Here is a 17,183-nt window from a genome sequence, read left to right on the forward strand (position 1 = left end):
TCAGGAGAAGTGACCCTCTCCCCTGATCCGACGTTTCTCGCTAAAAATGAATTACCCACCAAAAGATGGGGCCCTTGGAGAATATGCCCCCTGAAGGAGGATGTCTCTCTATGTCCAGTAGAGAGCCTCAAGGTCTATCTTCGCAGAACTTCGAACTTTGGTGGAGGCCAACTCTTCAAAGGAGAAACATCGGGCAGCGACCTGTCACTGAAACAATTAAGAGCGAAAATCACCTACTTCATTCGCAGAGCGGATCCGAACAGTACACCCGCTGGTCATGATCCTAGAAAAGTGGCATCTTCTCTGAATTTCTTTCAGAGCATGGACTTTGAAAGCCTTAAAAACTTCACGGGCTGGAAGTCCTCGCGAGTTTTCTTTAAACACTATGCGAAACAAGTGCACGAAGTCAAACATTTTGTGGTAGCCGCAGGTAGTGTTATGAAACCTGCACCTAACTCTGCGTAGAACAGTGAGTTACTTGGGACTCTAACTCTTCGGGTGCCTATGTTGACCCTCGAGCGATTCATAGTGATGTCGAAAAACACTTAGTGCTTTTATAACTGTTCTTATCCCAGGTGAAATGTCATAGTGTCACACAAGTGCCGCATGCCTTGAGCATGATGTGTTTTATTTAAAGACTTGCGTTCCTCGAGAACGAGTACCTACTAATACCCTGAAATTCCTTTTCAGATTCAATAGCAAGCCTTTATTTCTATGTACATTATTATTACTGTAAATGAACTTTACTTTTGCTGTAAATTATTTAATTTCTGCATTGTGAAATAAAATTTCTATTTTATTACTTGTGCGTCTCTATCAGCTCCTACTTACTATGAAATACATACCTGTCATAGTTTTATTTATTCCTCCTTTCTTATGGTTATGAAGAATTTAAGATGTTTAATCCTAAATTATATTCACCCTGACTAAGTAAGGTTCCTACACGAATACTTACTTCTGATAACCAAGAGATGAACTCTACACAGTGTCCAACCACCACTGGTCTAATTTCAGAATGTTCCTATACAAATACCAAACATTCCGCTTCATCTCTAAGTTCTTCAAGTTCTTCTCTCAGGATGAATAGCCCTTCAATACCAGTTTGACGTCGGCATAGCCCATGGGAACTTCACTGCCAAGGGGGGCAGGATACTTCGTCCCTATGGTTCTTTATCTAAGATTACTTTGCTGTTTTGTCAATGCCTAGGCACTTAATACTGGGGGAAAATCTACCACGATACATTGATTCTCTGGTACTCTTCCATCAGGACGCCATGGCTTGAGCCCAAAAAACGGATTTTGAGCGAAGCGAAAAATCTATTTTTGGGTGAGATAGCCATGGCGTCCTGATGGACCCTCCCTACTACTTCGTCCAGTTTTGTTCCCACCCTGTGCTACTGTATCATGGTGATGGGCAGCAACTGGCTTCAGGATGAAGACGGGCGTGACGTCATTAGAGCAATGGCGTCCGTTTGTTTACGTCTCGAGTATCAGTAGTAGCCACGAGTGAGATTAGCTGTGGAACGGCTCCCAGCTATTCTCTACTCTTACACACCGAAGCATTAACTCTGTTCGGGGTGAAGATAGCTATGTGGCGCGTTTAGACATGCGTCCCCTGTTGAAATTACGATGTCTTAAAGGGAAACTTTTGAGATACTCGCTCCAGAAGTTAGAATTCTGTGATAACCTGTGGTTAAATTCTCTGGGAATATCTTAGTAGTCTTATACCCAAGGAAGCTACCAAAAAGGAACCTTCCATCAGGACGCCATGGCTATCTCACCCAAAAATAGATTTTTCGCTTCGCTCAAAATCCGTTAAATCCTCCCCCGGAGGAGGAGGAGGAGCTGCCTCGCTATGGGAGGCAACTCCCTCTCCCGAACCCCGAGATCAGGCAGCAGCACTATGGCCTACGCTACCACTCGACAGTTTCTCGGAAGAAACCGATCGAGCGGGAGCTTCGGAGGAGGTTTGGGCAACGGAAGAAGAGCCCTTTGGATTTTCTCCTTTCAAAGAAACCTTCGAAGGAGAAATATCCCGTTTGGACTTCTTCTTTCGTCGCCGAGAAAACCTCTCCCTCTGGGAGGTAGACCACTCCCTACACTCACCACACTTATTATTTTTATCACACCGCTGGCCCTTACAATAAGGACAAAGGGTGTGAGGGTCCGTATCGACCGCCGACATAAACGTGCCACAAGGGTGGTCGGGTAATCAAGGACACTTTCGCATGATAGCAGAGGCCAACTTCAAGCACACCTGTAAAAGGAAAAGCAAAAAGCATTAAATGGCTGTCAGAAAGGCGAGGGTGAAAGTGGACATGTCCGAATACCACCCGAACCGAGAGCAAAGTGAGCTCAAGCACAGGTGTGTGTGTGAGGGGGGGGGGGGGTAGCAAGCTACCCAAACCCTCATTAAAATTCTAATGGCTCGTCATTTCAGCTATGCCGAAAGTAATAACCCTTATTAAATAGCGTGGCTTGTATGTCAGTTACGGAACAAAAACATTTTAAATCCTCATGTATTGTTTCAGTAGGAAGGTTTCACTGTTTCTGTAGGAAGGTTTCACTGTTGCCAAGGGTCAAGGAGAGATGAGCTGCCATTCTTACCTTCAGTGCCTTCCTGACCCTGGAGAGGTGCTATGGGATGTGACACCTGGTTGTGCTATCTCTTCACAGTTCTTGTGGTCTCCCCCATGAGAATGTTGCTACCAGCCTATAAAAGCCAGTTTCTTTCTTCTACTCTGCCTTATCTTCAAGAAAGAGTCTGCTGCTACTTCTAGAGTAAAACAAGGTGAAGATGTCATTGAGAACATCCAAGAAGACCAATTGATAGGGGTTCCATACTCGTGACTTCTACCATTTCTCACCCACTGGGAAAGACTATGCGGTACCAGGAACCTCCTTTCTTGAGCAAGTACCTAAAGCTGTTGCATAGCTGCCAGTAATATTGGTGCACTCAACTCTGGAGAGGTGTCTGTGTACTCGGTATGGGTGTTCACACACCTTTTTCCTGTGCTTGATCTCATACTGGGAGAAAAGTGCCGAGAGTTGTCCCATAGTGGACAGAAACATTACCACATGCTACTTTTGAGAAAACAGGAATGAGAATGCTGAGGTGGATTATGAGAATATTACTGCTTGAAAGATTGGAAAAGGATGAAATAAGAAGAATAGAAGGCATATTAGTAAAGATTACAGAGGTGATAAGAGTATCATGACTGGTATGGTGTGGGCACATGTTGAGTATAGTAGGGAGATAAGCAAATACACTCCCGGCCAGGCTGAAGTGTCCCACCCTTCTTCCCTTTCCTGGATAATTTTCTCTGTTTTGAGAGATAGAGGGAACACTGAAGAAGTCATCTTATAGATTACCAATCAAGGTAATTGTGTCTCCAACAATCTTCTCCCCCATACGGGAGGGTGGTATGTACCAAAAGCGGTTTGTACCAAGATTGTACCCAGCACCGAGAGATAAGTGGTATAGGTGTTCCACACCTGTTACCAGCACTCGGTCTTGGTTTTGAAGGTAAGATTTCTGTCTGAGGCAAGCCTGAGGTGTCCTCTTAAGGGCGCGTAAAACTTTAGTGACGCCACAGGGAGGTGGTCTGACCTCCATCGGTGAACAGGACTATTCAAAACTTTGTGTGAGTAGTTACACTAAAGAATAAATATCAACTGCTTCCAGCCTAAAGACCTGGCTCAAGATCTTTCACCACTGATACTGAACAGAACTTTTTTTCTTCGGAGCTATAGTAAAAAATCCTATTTTCATAATAAAATCAATTTTTGAACATACCCGCTGGTTATATAAAAAATGGCTAAAGTCCCTGACGCTCCAGCAGAACTATTCAAAACTCGCGGCTAGCGCAGGTATGCCAGGTGTACACTAGCGCCCTGGTGGACTACAGGTAGAACTACCCCAACTTATTCAGATTTTCCTTGCCCCTTGGTCTCTAGAGGGGAGGAGGGTGGGATTATAACTTATATAACCAGCAGGTAAGTATGTTCAAAAATTTATTTTATTATGAAAATATAATTTTTAAACTTAAAACTTATCCGCTGGTTATATAAGAATGGCTGATTGACACCCTTGGTGGCGGGTCAGAGACAGCAATTTGATTGGAAATTCACTTAATAGTTACACATAACTAATATAAGAGGTTCGTACCTGATAAAGAAGCAGACTGCAATGGTTCTCTGCCTCATTCCGTCTGCTATCCTTAGAAGATCCAGCAGTCCATCCAGGGGGGTTGAAGATCTCTAGGAGCTGTCAAACGGTGCCATAACCTATAACATGACAGGACCTCAACTAATACCCTTGTTCCGGGCGCTCTCAAGGAACAACATGACCACCTGACCAAATCAATAGATTACGGAAGACTGTCGATCAATCTCCACATACAACCATAAAACAACAAAGTTCCAAGAGAAATTAGGGGAACGTAGTGGTAGATCCTTCACCTACTACTGCATTTGCAGCAACGTATGGACCCAAAGAGTAGCAGTCCTCGTAAAGAATCTGAACATGTTTTAAGTAATGGGATGAAAATACAGACTTACTTCTCCAAAAAGTCGCATCCATTATGCTTTGCAGAGAACGATTCTGTTTAAAAGCTACTGAAGTAGCCACTACTCTTACTTTATGAGCCTTCACCTTTAGCAGTCTAGGATCAGCCTCATAACACTGTGAATGAGCTTCTCTAATTAAAAGCCTTATAAAAAAGGATAGAGCATTCTTCGACATAGACTGCGAGGGCTTCTTGACTGCACACCAGAGTGCCTCCGAGCTGCCTCTCAAGCTCTTTGTTCTATCCAAATATATCCTTAAAGGTCTAACAGGACAGAGTACTTTTCTATCTCATCGCCCACTATGTCATAGAGATTAGTAATTTCAAAAGACTTGGGCCATGGTCGAGAAGGGAGTTCATTCTTGGCCAGAAAACCCTGCTGCAAGGAACATATCGCTCTTCTGTTTCTGAATCCAATGTTCTTGCTGAAAGCATGGAGCTCACTGACTCTTTTAGCCACTGCCAAGCTCACTAAGAAAAGGATCTTCAAAGTCATATCTTTAAAAGTAGCCGAGTGCAGAGGTTCGAACCTGTCAATCATAAGGAATCTAAGTACTACATCCAAATTCCAGGCAGGTGATACCTGATGACATCTCTTAGAAGTTTCAAAAGACCTAAGTAGGTCTTGCAAATCTTTATTGTTGGAGAGATCCAGATTCCTATGTCTGGAAACAGTTGCCAGCATACTTCTGTATCCTTTAATCGTCGGGACAGAGAAGTTACGCTTATTCCTCAGATCTAAAAAGAAGTCAGCAATCTGTGTTATAGAGGTATTGGACGAAGAAACCGAGTTAGCCCTACACCATTCTCTGAATACCTCCCATTTGGACTGATACACCCTAATGGTAGAGATTCTCCATGCTCTTGCGATAGCCTTGGCTGCCTCCTTCGAAAAACCTCTAGATCTTGCGAGTTTTTCGATAATCTGAAGGCAGTCAGACGTAGAACTTGGAGGTTTTGGTGATTTCTTGCCAAATGGGGCTATCTGAGAAGATCTGCTCTTAACGGAAGGCTTCTTGACACGTCCACTATCCACTCCAGTACCTCCGTGAACCAGACCCTCGACGGCCAGAAAGGAGCAATTAGGGTCATCCTGGTCCCCTTGTGAGATACGAACTTTTGCACCACTTTGTATTGGATCTTGAAGGGTGGAAACGCGTAAACATCCATGTGTGTCCAATCCAACAGGAATGCGTCTATGTGAGCTGCCTCGAGATCCAGAACTGGAGAGCAATACGTTCCCAGTCTCTTTGTTTTGGAGGTTGCAAAGAGATCTATGAGAGGGCGACCCCATAATCACCACAGCTTCTTGCAAACATCCAAATGCAGCGTCCATTCTGTGGACAGAACTTGATCCCTCCTGCTGAGCCTGTCCGCACTCACATTCTTGGCTCCTTGAATGAATCGAGTCAATAAAAGAATCCTCCTTTCCTTTGCCCAAAGGAGTAGAGATCTCGCTAACTCGCACAGAGACTTCAAGTGGGTCCACCCCTGCTTCGCTATGTACGCTAGGGCCGTGGTGCTGTCCGCATTGACCTGAACCACCTTGTCTAGGACCAGATCCTCGAATCCTTTGAGGGCTAAGTGCACCGCCAAGAGCTCCTTCTGATTGATATGAAGATCCCTCTGTTCCTTTGTCCAAATCCCTGAGATCTCTCTTTTCCCAATGTTGCTCCCCACCCCGAATTTGAGGCATCTGAAAACAACACAAGGTCTGGGTTCCTCTGCTCCAATGAGAGGCCTTCGCTGAGTTTGTGAGCATTGTTCCACCATCGAAGATGTGCTCTGATCGTACTCGTAACGGGAATACTCTCCTTGTCGAGACTATCTCCCCTCTTCCAATGAGCATTGAGGTGAAATTGAAGGGGGCATAGGTGCAGTCTCCCCAGAGATACAAACTTCTCTAGAGACGAGAGGGTTCCCAGAAGACTCATCCATTCTCTTACTGTAGTGACTTTCTTCTCCATAAAGGCCTCCAGCCTTAGAAGTGCTGACTGAACTCTTGCAGGCGACGGAAAAGCCTGAAAATCCTGACTCCGAATCTCCATCCCCAAATAAAGGATCTTCTGGGATGGAGTCAGCTGTGACTTCTTTGAACTCACTAGAAGTCCCAATTCTTTTGTCAAATCCAGGGTCAACTGAAGGTCCTTCAAACAGCGATCGACCGAGGGAGCTCTTATCAACCAATCGTCCAAGTACAGGGAGGCTCTGATGCCTCTCGAGTGCAGCATGCTCGCCACATTCATCATTAGTTTTGTGAAAATCAGAGGAGCTGTGCAGAGGCCACAACATAAGGCTCGAAACTGGAAGACGTCCTTCCTGTATACGAACCTCAGATAACGTCTGCAGCTTGTAAGTATCGGAACATGGAAATAAGCGTCCTGGAGGTCCAATGATACCATCCAGTCGCCTTTCCTCACTGCTGCCAGCACAGTCTTCTGAGCCTCCATGGTGAATTTCGAGTTCTGGATGTAGCGATTGAGGGCGCTCACATCCAGAACCGGTCTCCATTCCCCTGAACTCTTGGGGACTAGGAACAAGCGGTTGTAAAACCCTGGAGACTCCAAATCCCACACCCTTTTTATCTCTCTCTTTTCGAGCAAAAGCGACACCTGAAGGTGCATGGCTTGCCTCTTCGGTTCTCTCTTGTACTTGGGTGAAAGATCCACAGGATCTGCGGCTAAAGGAGGTTTTGATACGAACGGAATTTTGTATCATCCCTTTAGAAGACGTACGGACCAAGGGTCCGCTCCCTTCTTCTCCCAGGCCTGCCAGAAGTTGTTTAGCCTGGCTCCCACTGCTACTTGAAGAGGAGAGCAGTCAGACCCTGCCTCGACTGGGCTTGGCTCCTCTTTTCTTTGACTTCCTTGCCTACGGTTTGAAATTACTTCTCCCTGCAGGTTTGCCTCGAAAGAGCTGAGCAGAATGAGAATATGATGTCCCCTCCTTAGTTCTACAAGAAGAGAAGGACGTAGGCAAAACCTTACTGGCTGTTTTTGTAACCAAATCCTGAGTAGCCTTCTGAGTCAAATTTGCAGCCACTTCCTTAACTAAGTCCTGCGGAAACAGAGCCGAAGACATGGGCGCAAAAAGCAACTCCGATCTCTGACAGGGAGTGACCCCAGCAGAGAGGAAGGAACACAAAGTAGCTTTCTTCTTTATAACCCCTGCAGTAAACAAAGCAGCCAGCTCGTTAGAACCATCCCTAACTGCCCTGTCCATACAAGACATAAGTTGGATAAGATTACTTGTGTCCATGTCCTTCATTCCGGTTACTCTTCTTCTTCTGCTTAAGGCACCCAGTGACCAGTCGAGCAAATTAAATACCTCAAAAGCTCTGGACAATCCTTTCAAGAGATGGTCAAATTCCGACATTGACCACCACACTTTAGTCTTCCTCATGGCCAGGCGACGGGAAGAATCCACCAGGTTTGTGAAGTCTCCCTGCGCAGACGCCGGAACTCCCAAACCCAAGACCTCCCCCATCTCATACCAAACGTTCGACTTAGAAGCTAACTTGGCTGGTGGAAAAGCGAAGCATGTCTTGCCCAGAGCTTTTATTGAATCCATCCATGCTCCCATTAATTTCAATGCTCTCTTAGAAGAGCGGGAAAGCACCATTTTTGTATAAAAGGATGTCTTTGCTGCCTTGCCTAAGATAAACTCAGAAGGGGGAGACCGCGGAGCAATTGGTGTAAAATAGTCTAGAAATAATTCCGAGAAGACTAGCATTAGCTTTTTGAGGTGGTTTCTCCTCTTCTCCCTCCGAGATATCCTCCAATTGTTCCTCGTGAGAGAGAACCTCATCCGGATCTTCTTCTAACAAATCAGAGAATGGAGCTATGCTTTGATCCAAACGTTGACCTTCCTGTGCAGGCGCATCAGTGGCGACATGGGCGCACTTGCGTTGTTCCATATCCACATCCAATTGACAGCCACTCGCCTTGCATTTGCTGTCACGATTGATTTTACAATAGGATGAATCTAGCTGGCGCTGCCGCTCCGCCGCGTCCTGGCGCGTCGCGCTGACGCGATGCTCGCGCGGACGCTCCGCGGCGTCCTGGCGCGCCGCGCTCACGCGATGATCGCACTGCCGCGCCGCGCTGGCGCTCTGCCCATTCATGACTCGACTGGCGTGGGTCGTCACGCTGACGCTTGGCGCCTGCCTGGTGCTGCCGCTGACGTTCAGCGCCTTCATCAATTAACTTCTGAGCCTCGTCACGCTGCCGCTCAGGCTCCGCCTGCTCCCATCCTGCCGTTTCGCGGTTCGCTCCGCCATTTGGCGAACGTCATCACGCTTGGACTAATGATTAGCTGTATGCTCTTTTAATAGCTGTTGTGAAACAGAGCTCTGCCGAGACAAATCTACCTCAACCTGCCGCTGAACAGTGAAACTGGGAGACCACCTGTGCGATATCACGTCAGTCCCAGAGACAACAGGCCGCCTGTGCGACAACGGGTCTACCACCGAAGACTGATGCCCAGCCGCACTGCCAACAGCCGGTCGATAAGACTGCATCATCGATGAGAGCTGTTGTTTCATGTCCAACAACATAGCCTACTTTGGATCGCCTTGAGGAGATAATTGTGCAGCCTTTTCTATAGCGAATTCGTCCTCTTCATCGCTCTCCAATCGTTCACCCCTTTCGGGAGAAGAGTCCCAGTCCGAAGGGAGAGGCGGAGCATGAATCGTCACACCCGAACCAGATATTAACTCAGCATCCGAATCAATTACTCTATCTCCATCAGAACCCACATTTGAGCGCTTCGCAGGCGAACACTCGTCAAGGGACCGAAAACGTTCAGGTGTCTCCCAATGACTGGAGCCCGGCTGCTGGGGGGAGGAAACGTGCCGCTGTTCCACTGACTGAACTTTCCTCTTAATCGGTCTAGAGGCTTTACGCCACTTATCGTCACGTGACCCTTCATCTTAAGAAAGGGACAAGCACTAACCTCCCTGTTTCTATGGTAAGGGTGAGCGACCTGAGCTACGCCGGCAGAATCACTCTAGGGAACGTCTATGCGATTGATGAAGCCTCTCGTTCCCTTTCGCCCTTCGACATAACTTCTCCCCTTCCGGGAGCTTGACAGAGGTCTTAGGCTAGGCAAACAACAGGATCGCGCAGGCGCGCCCTCCACAACACTTAACACATTCGTCGAACTTTTAACACTTGATTGATCATCACTAGTACGACCACTTTTAAGTAAATTAATTTCTGACATAATTTGTTTTTTGTCCGCCGCTAAAGATTCAACACTCACACCGAGAGCTTGAATTGCGGACAACATCTCCCTCATCGTAGGTTCTTTAGGCTCTTGATCTACCACTACGGGGGAAGAAATAGGATTAATGACATCAGACCTAGATAAATCCACAGAACGGGAAGAACTACGTCTAATCCTATCTCTCTAATTTCTGAGTATAACGCTCATAAGCTACCCGCTGACTTTCCGTTAACACAGAACATTCTTCACACCGATCCCCATAAGCACACGATTTTCCCCTACATTTAACACAAATTGTGTGCGGATCAACAGAACCTTTAGAAAGGCGAGTCTGACAACCCTTACTACACTTCCTATATACAGGGGAGGGGTCGGCCATATTGAAAAGTGACAAGAGAAAATTAAACAATAACAAAGGTCAAAATAACTAATAACCCCCAAATAATAAAGATTTCAAGAATATTTACAAAGGAAATCACTAAAGCGAAAGCTAAAAACAAAAAGACAGAGTACATCACCAAATAAACCGTCCAATTGAATGTAAATAGCGAGTGAATTTTCAACGTTCTGGCCAGTATGGCCGGCAGAGAAAATCTAAATAAGTTGGAGTGGTTCTACCTGTAGTCCACCAGGGCGCTAGTGTACACCTGGCATACCTGCGTTAGCTGCAAGTTTTGAAGAGTTCTGTCGGAGCGTCAGGGACTTTAACCATTCTTATATAACCAGCGGGTAAGTTTTATGTTTAAAATTCAGCTATCAATGGAATAGAGGCTCCAAGAGGAGAAACACCCCGTATACGACACCAACCACAGAGGACGGCCCATTTGACCTGGCAAATGGGAGTTGAGGATTCAAGGAGGTATCCAGACATTATCTCACGCAACTTCATGTGAAAAGTCAAGTCTTTCTCTGAGAGGAGATGCAGGATAACCTTCACACATGAAGCCGAAGAGATTCTACTGAATTGTAGAATACCTGGACATATGATTGGCACAACAGGTCAGGGAAAGGAAGCAATTACCTTGGAGTCTCTAATAGAAAAAGAAGGTCCGAGTAGCATTCTACTTTGGGCCATTTTGTGGCTACTAGTCATATTGAGGTTCCGAGTGAACAGGACTCGGTTAAAGACACTTCTTATCAGCCAGAAAAGCATAGACATCTAGGCCATCCCAAGGATGCTGGAAGGCATCGTCGAATGCTTCTTCTGGGTCTTACTTGATTGGCCCCCAGAGGAAACCAATGGAGAAGAGTCAAAGGGCAGAGAACCAGTCGAGCCTTCTTCAACCTTGAGGATGATCCCAAGGGCAAAAAATCCTTCTTGGACTTTATCTTCCTCCTCCTCCCATACTTCTCTCACAGGGAGGGAGACCACTCTTGACACTCATTGAAAGGGAAGGCCTGGCTGCAGGAGTGTCCTCTGCAGGCCAGACATAACTTATGAGGATCCCATAGGTTTTCCGCGGCACCAATGAGCAATTCCTCATTTCTGCAGACCTCCTCAAACACACTTGAAATCACAAACTGAAAAAAGAAAATACCAGTTAGTAAAACTGCAAAAAAATCGTAAGTAAAGGACGATGGTTTGTAATTGTGTAGGAACAAATATGGTTCATGTATTTAGCAAGGAATCAAAGTCTCATGCCATTACCCTCACCTTTCTTACAGTGTTCATAGAGATGAAGTAGCAGGTTCCTAGTAGCCCACACTACAAAAGTATGTTGTAAGCTCACTTCAAATACAAATACAAATCTCTGCAAAACTTTCCAGACTCCAGATTCCTTGTTACTAACTCCACAACACTACAATTGCCAACACACTACTAGAGGTGCATGGTAAGTGCAAAACACTACAATCTGCAGAAAGTTCATTGTCATTAGTTACATTCTACATGAACACCATATCTTGCTTAAATTTATTTTCAGACTTCATAGCCAGTCTACAATAATAAATTGGGCATATTTTTTGGTTGGTGATTCAGTATAGATTTACAATTTCACCCCACATTAATAACTCTTTATGTATTTTCCTATACACAATCTTGATCTTTCCAATCGACTTTCTTCCGTGCAACTTCCCCTAGAAACAATCACCTGTATTGTTATTCAAAAAAAAGTTGTCCCTTAATATTGAAAGCCTAGAGCAGTGTGCCAAGGTAGGAGGCTCACAGAGGGGAGTAAGTGAAGAACATGACAAATTCGTAGATAATTTGTATTTTTCCTAACTATACAAACCTTAGCTATTTAATAGGGGTATTACTTTCGGCATAGCTGAAATGACGAGCCATTAATTTTTAACGAGGGTTAACTACCCATACTGCCTGTTAGCGGGGGTAGGGGAGGGTAGCTTGCTACCGCACCCCCTCACACACCTGTGATTAAGCTCACTTTGCTGGGAGGTAGGGCTTCAAGGGGGATAGGGCTGGCGGGTAAGTTTGCTTGAATAGCTAGGGTTTGTATAGTTAGGAAAAATACAAATTATCTACGAATTTGTCATTTGTTCCGTAACTGGAATACAAACCACGCTATTTAATAGGGGTGACTCACCCATTAGGAACGGTGGGCGTCCCTGCCAATCAGGCTTTTGGATTTACCCGGGGGCTCCTTATCTGAGTGCATCAGTACTCAAAAAATACACCTCACTAAAACCTTGCTACGCAAGGTCCGCGGCCTGCGCACTGTCTGTTGAGGTATGTAGAAGTGTGACTGTTCCGGTAACGTTATTCCGAGTTCTTTTAGAAGGAAAAACTGTGTAATTAGGACTTTCCCAATACCACCTAGTCGGGGTATGGCGACGCAACAGCATTAGTCTTACTAGGTACACAAGGAAGAATGGTTTACCTGCAGTGGTTTGAGGTCAGCTATGCAGAGAACCCAGAATACTGCTTTCCCCAAGAGAGGGGAGAATGAAGAAAAGAATAAGGGCCAGTCAAACCTTTTCATTCACGCAGACTAAAACCGGGTAACAATGCCCTCAACCTTTAGCTACTTGTCCAATAAGGAGCTTGAGAATTTTCAACCAGTTGTTGTGCAGCCACCACAGGACCGATAGAGGACGTATCGAGTCTCCTGTGGGTCACATCTTGCAGGTAGTGGGAAGTGAATGTGGTCTGACGATTCCACACCCCAGCTTGAAGATCCTGCGTCACTGAGAAGTTTCTTTTGAATGCCATGGACGTAGCTACGCCCCTGACATCATGAGCTCTGGGGCGACGTGACGGAGGAGGGTCTGGATTCAGTGCATAGTCTATGACCTTGCGAATCCACGCTGAGATGGTGTTCTTCGTGACCCTCCTCTTGGTCCTTCCTGTGCCGACAAATAGTGCAAGCACACGAGGATGGACTGCGGCTGTTCTCTTAAGATACAGCCTCAAACTCCTCACTGGGCAGAGTAAGAGATGGCTGGGTCATCTGTTACAGTACGGAGACTAGAAATCCGGAAGGAGTCGAATCGTGGATCCGCTACTCCCGGGTTCTGAGTTTTAGCAATGAACTCGGGGACGAAGCTGAACATTACCTCTCCCCATCTCCTTGAATGGGCGATGTCGTATGAGAGACCATGAAGTTCACCGACTCATTTGGCTGAAGCCATAGATAGCAGGAACACCGTCTTCCAAGTCAGGCGGCGATCAGTTGCCTAGCGTAATGGTTTATAGGTAGGTCTCTTAAGAGACCTGAGAACTCAAACCACGTTCCATGGGGGAGGTCTCACTTCTGACTGGGGGCAGGTAAGTTCATAACTCCGTATGAGTAAGAAAAGTTCTAGCGATGAAGAAATGTTCATTCCTTCCAGTCTGAAGGCGAGCCTCAAAGCTAAGCGATAGCCTTTTACTGCCAAGACTGACAGGCACATTTCTTCACGCAAATACACGAGGAACACCGCTATTGCTGGAATAGCGGCATCAAGTGGAGAGATACCCCTTCCACAACACCAACCACAGAAGACTTTCCACTTTGCCTGGTAGACTGCTACTGATGACTTACGCAGGTATCCAGGCATCCTAGCCGCAACTTGTTGCGAAAAACAGATTTTGAGCGAAGTGAAAAATCTATTTTTGGGTGAAAGAGCCATGTCATCCTGATGGAAGTAACTTCATAAGTAGCTTCCTAGGTTATATGTGACTACAGTGATATATCCCAGAGAATTTAACGAAGGTATCCAGAATTCTAACTCCTGGAGCGAGTATCCCTTAAAAATTCACAAAGGGATATCGCGTAAGGATGTATCTTGACACATCTCACAGCTATTTACACCCCAAATAGCGTTTTCACTTCGAGAGGGAAAAGTGGCAAGAAAATAGGAGTCGTTAAAGAGGTAAACACTCGATTCTCCTAATGTACTGTAAATAGTTCGCCCAATCGCCACCGTGAGGCGCCACCTAAGCCATTCTTTGTAGCTTCGTAGGTGTTGCAGATACAGTACCAAAGGGAGGGATTCATATCCTTTTACTAAAGGAGGGTGGGTCCATCAGGACGACATGGCTCTTTCACCCAAAAATAGATTTTTCACTTCGCTCAAAATCCGTTTCTTGGGCTTAGGCCATGTCGTGCTGATGGAAGTTTACCAGAGCATTAATGTATCTGTGTATTTATAATAGTGCCGTTATCTCGAATTAACTATTTCCTATCTGGTCAATAAGACCAAAGACACTTGATGTTACCGTAATACATCAATCAACTGAGCATACCATATGCCAGCTCTTCCTACCCCCTACAGGGAAAAGTCTACATAGACTCTAGGAAAAAACCCAAAAAATGATATTTTGATTATAAAATAAATTTTTGAATATACTTACCCGGTGAATATATAATAGCTGACGTCTACGACGGCTCGACAGAAAAACACAAAAACTCGCGAGCGATCGCCATGAAGGTTGCGGGTGTGCCCACCAGCGCCAACTATCGGCCAGATACCGCATATACATGTAAACAGCTCCAGTTCTTCTCATCCCGCTGGGTCTCTATCGGGGAGGAAGGGGGGGCCTTTAATTTATATATTCACCGGGTAAGTATATTCAAAAATTTATTTTATAATCAAAATATCATATTTAAATATTAAACTTAGCCGGTGAATATATAATAGCTGATTCACACCCATGGTGGTGGGTAGAGACCAGTATTAATACAGTTTACGGCGTATATGCTTAGAGTTTTTGACAGTTATATCATAACAAAACCCAAATATATATAGGTACCTGGTAAGGAAGCTGACTTTGACGATTACTCTGCCTTGTTAGTCTGTCTTCCTCACGACGCCCAGCCATCCTCTTAGGATGCTGAAAGAGCTCTCAAGAAATGACATTTGACCACCCGCCAAATCAACCAGGATGCGAAAGGCTTCTTAGCCTTCCGTACAACCCAAAAACAAGATTAAAAACATTTCAAGAGACATATTAAAAGGATATTGGAATTAAGGGAATGTAGTGGTAGAACCCTCACCCACTACTGCACTCGCTGCAAGGAATGGACCCAGTGTGTAGCAGTCCTCATAAAGAGTCTGGACATCTTTTAAGTAAAATGACGCGAATACCGACTTGCTTCTCCAAAAGGTCGCGTCCATAATACTTCGCAGAGATCTATTTTGCTTAAAGGCCACGGAAGTTGCTATAGCTCTTACTTCGTGTGTCTTAACTTTAAGCAAGCAACGGTCTGTTTCACTCAAGTGAGAATGAGCCTCTCGGATTAAAAATCTGATAAAATATGACAAAGCATTCTTTGACATAGGTAATGATGGCTTCTTAACTGAGCACCATAAGGCCTCAGATCCCCCTCGTAAGGACTTAGTACGAGCTAAGTAGAACTTAAGAGCTCTAACTGGACACAGTACTCTTTCAAGTTCGTTGCCTACGATCTCTGACAGGCAAGGTATATCAAATGACTTAGGCCAAGGACGAGAAGGCAGTTCATTTTTGGCCAGGAAACCAAGTTGAAGTGAACATGTGGCTTTATCTGTGGAAAAGCCGATGTTCTTACTGAAGGCATGAATTTCACTGACCCTTTTAGCCGAAGCCAAGCACACTAGGAAAAGTGTCTTGAGGGTGAGATCCTTCAGGGAGGCTGAATGTAATGGCTCAAACCTGTCTGACATCAGGAACCTTAGGACCACGTCTAAGTTCCATCCAGGAGTTGCCATACGACGTTCCTTAGAGGTCTCGAAAGACTTAAGGAGATCTTGGAGATCTTTATTATTGGAAAGATCTAAGCCTCTATGTCGAAAGACCGAAGCCAACATGCTCCTGTAGCCCTTAATAGTGGGTGCTGAGAGGGAGCGAACATTTCTCAGATGTAATAGAAAATCTGCAATTTGGGCTACAGAGGTACTGGAAGAGGACACAGATGCTGACTTGCACCAGTCTCGAAAGACTTCCCACTTCGACTGGTATACTTTGATGGTAGAAGCTCTCCTAGCTCTCGCAATCGCACTGGCTGCCTCCTTCGAAAAGCCTCGAGCTCTTGAGAGTCTTTCGATAGTCTGAAGGCAGTCAGACGAAGCGCGGGGAGGCTTTGATGAACATCCTTAACGTGGGGCTGACATAAGAGATCTACCCTTAGAGGAAGACTCCTTGGAATGTCTACCAGCCATTGAAGTACCTCGGTGAACCACTCTCTCGCGGGCCAGAGGGGAGCAACCAACGTCAACCTTGTCCCTTCGTGAGAGGCGAACTTCTGCAGTACCTTGTTGACTATCTTGAATGGTGGGAATGCATACAAGTCCAGGTGAGACCAGTCCAGTAGAAACGCGTCTATGTGGATCGCCTCTGGATCTGGGACTGGTGAGCAATGGATTGGGAGCCTTTTGGTCAACGAGGTGGCAAAGAGGTCTATGGTGGGTTGACCCCAAGTCGCCCAAAGACTCTTGCACACGTCCTTGTGGAGGGTCCATTCCGTGGGTATCACCTGACCTCTCCGACTGAGACAGTCTGCCAAGACGTTCAAGTCCCCCTGGATGAATCTTGTCAACAGGGAGATGCCTCGATTTTTTGACCATATGAGGAGGTCCCTTGCGATCACGTACAGCGTGTGGGAGTGAGTGCCTCCTTGCTTGGAGATGTACGCCAAAGCTGTGGTGTTGTCTGAATTGACCTCTACCACTTTGTTTCGAAGAATGCTCTCGAAATTCATCAAGGCCAAGTGGACTGCTAATAGCTCCTTGCCGTTGATGTGCATGCTCTTCTGAACTGAGGTCCACAGACCCGAGCATTCCCGACTGTCCAGAGTCGCACCCCAACCCAAATCCGACGCGTCTGAGAACAACACGTGGTTTGGGTTCTTGACTGCTAGGGACAGGCCCTCTCTCAGACTGATATTGCTGTCCCACCAGTTCAGGCATGCTTTTACTGGTTCGGAGACCGGGATTGATACAGTCTCTAAAGTCTTGCCCTTGTTCCAGTGA

The 17,183-nt window shown here is 45.8% G+C and overlaps 1 long non-coding RNA gene across 4 annotated transcripts in view; it reads right to left on the reverse strand.

Moving 5' to 3' along the window:
* LOC137626776 (uncharacterized) overlaps positions 1 to 17,183 on the reverse strand; it is a 330,037-nt gene that overhangs the window by 247,850 nt on the left and 65,004 nt on the right. For all 4 annotated transcript variants that reach the window (XR_011041090.1, XR_011041089.1, XR_011041088.1 and 1 more), the window contains exon 2: positions 11,449 to 11,647. This is a non-coding gene — a long non-coding RNA (uncharacterized lncRNA). The remainder of the gene's footprint in view (positions 1 to 11,448; positions 11,648 to 17,183) is intronic.

The sequence above is a fragment of the Palaemon carinicauda genome, chromosome 2 (genome assembly GCF_036898095.1).
Source record: "Palaemon carinicauda isolate YSFRI2023 chromosome 2, ASM3689809v2, whole genome shotgun sequence".
NCBI lineage: Eukaryota > Metazoa > Arthropoda > Malacostraca > Decapoda > Palaemonidae > Palaemon > Palaemon carinicauda.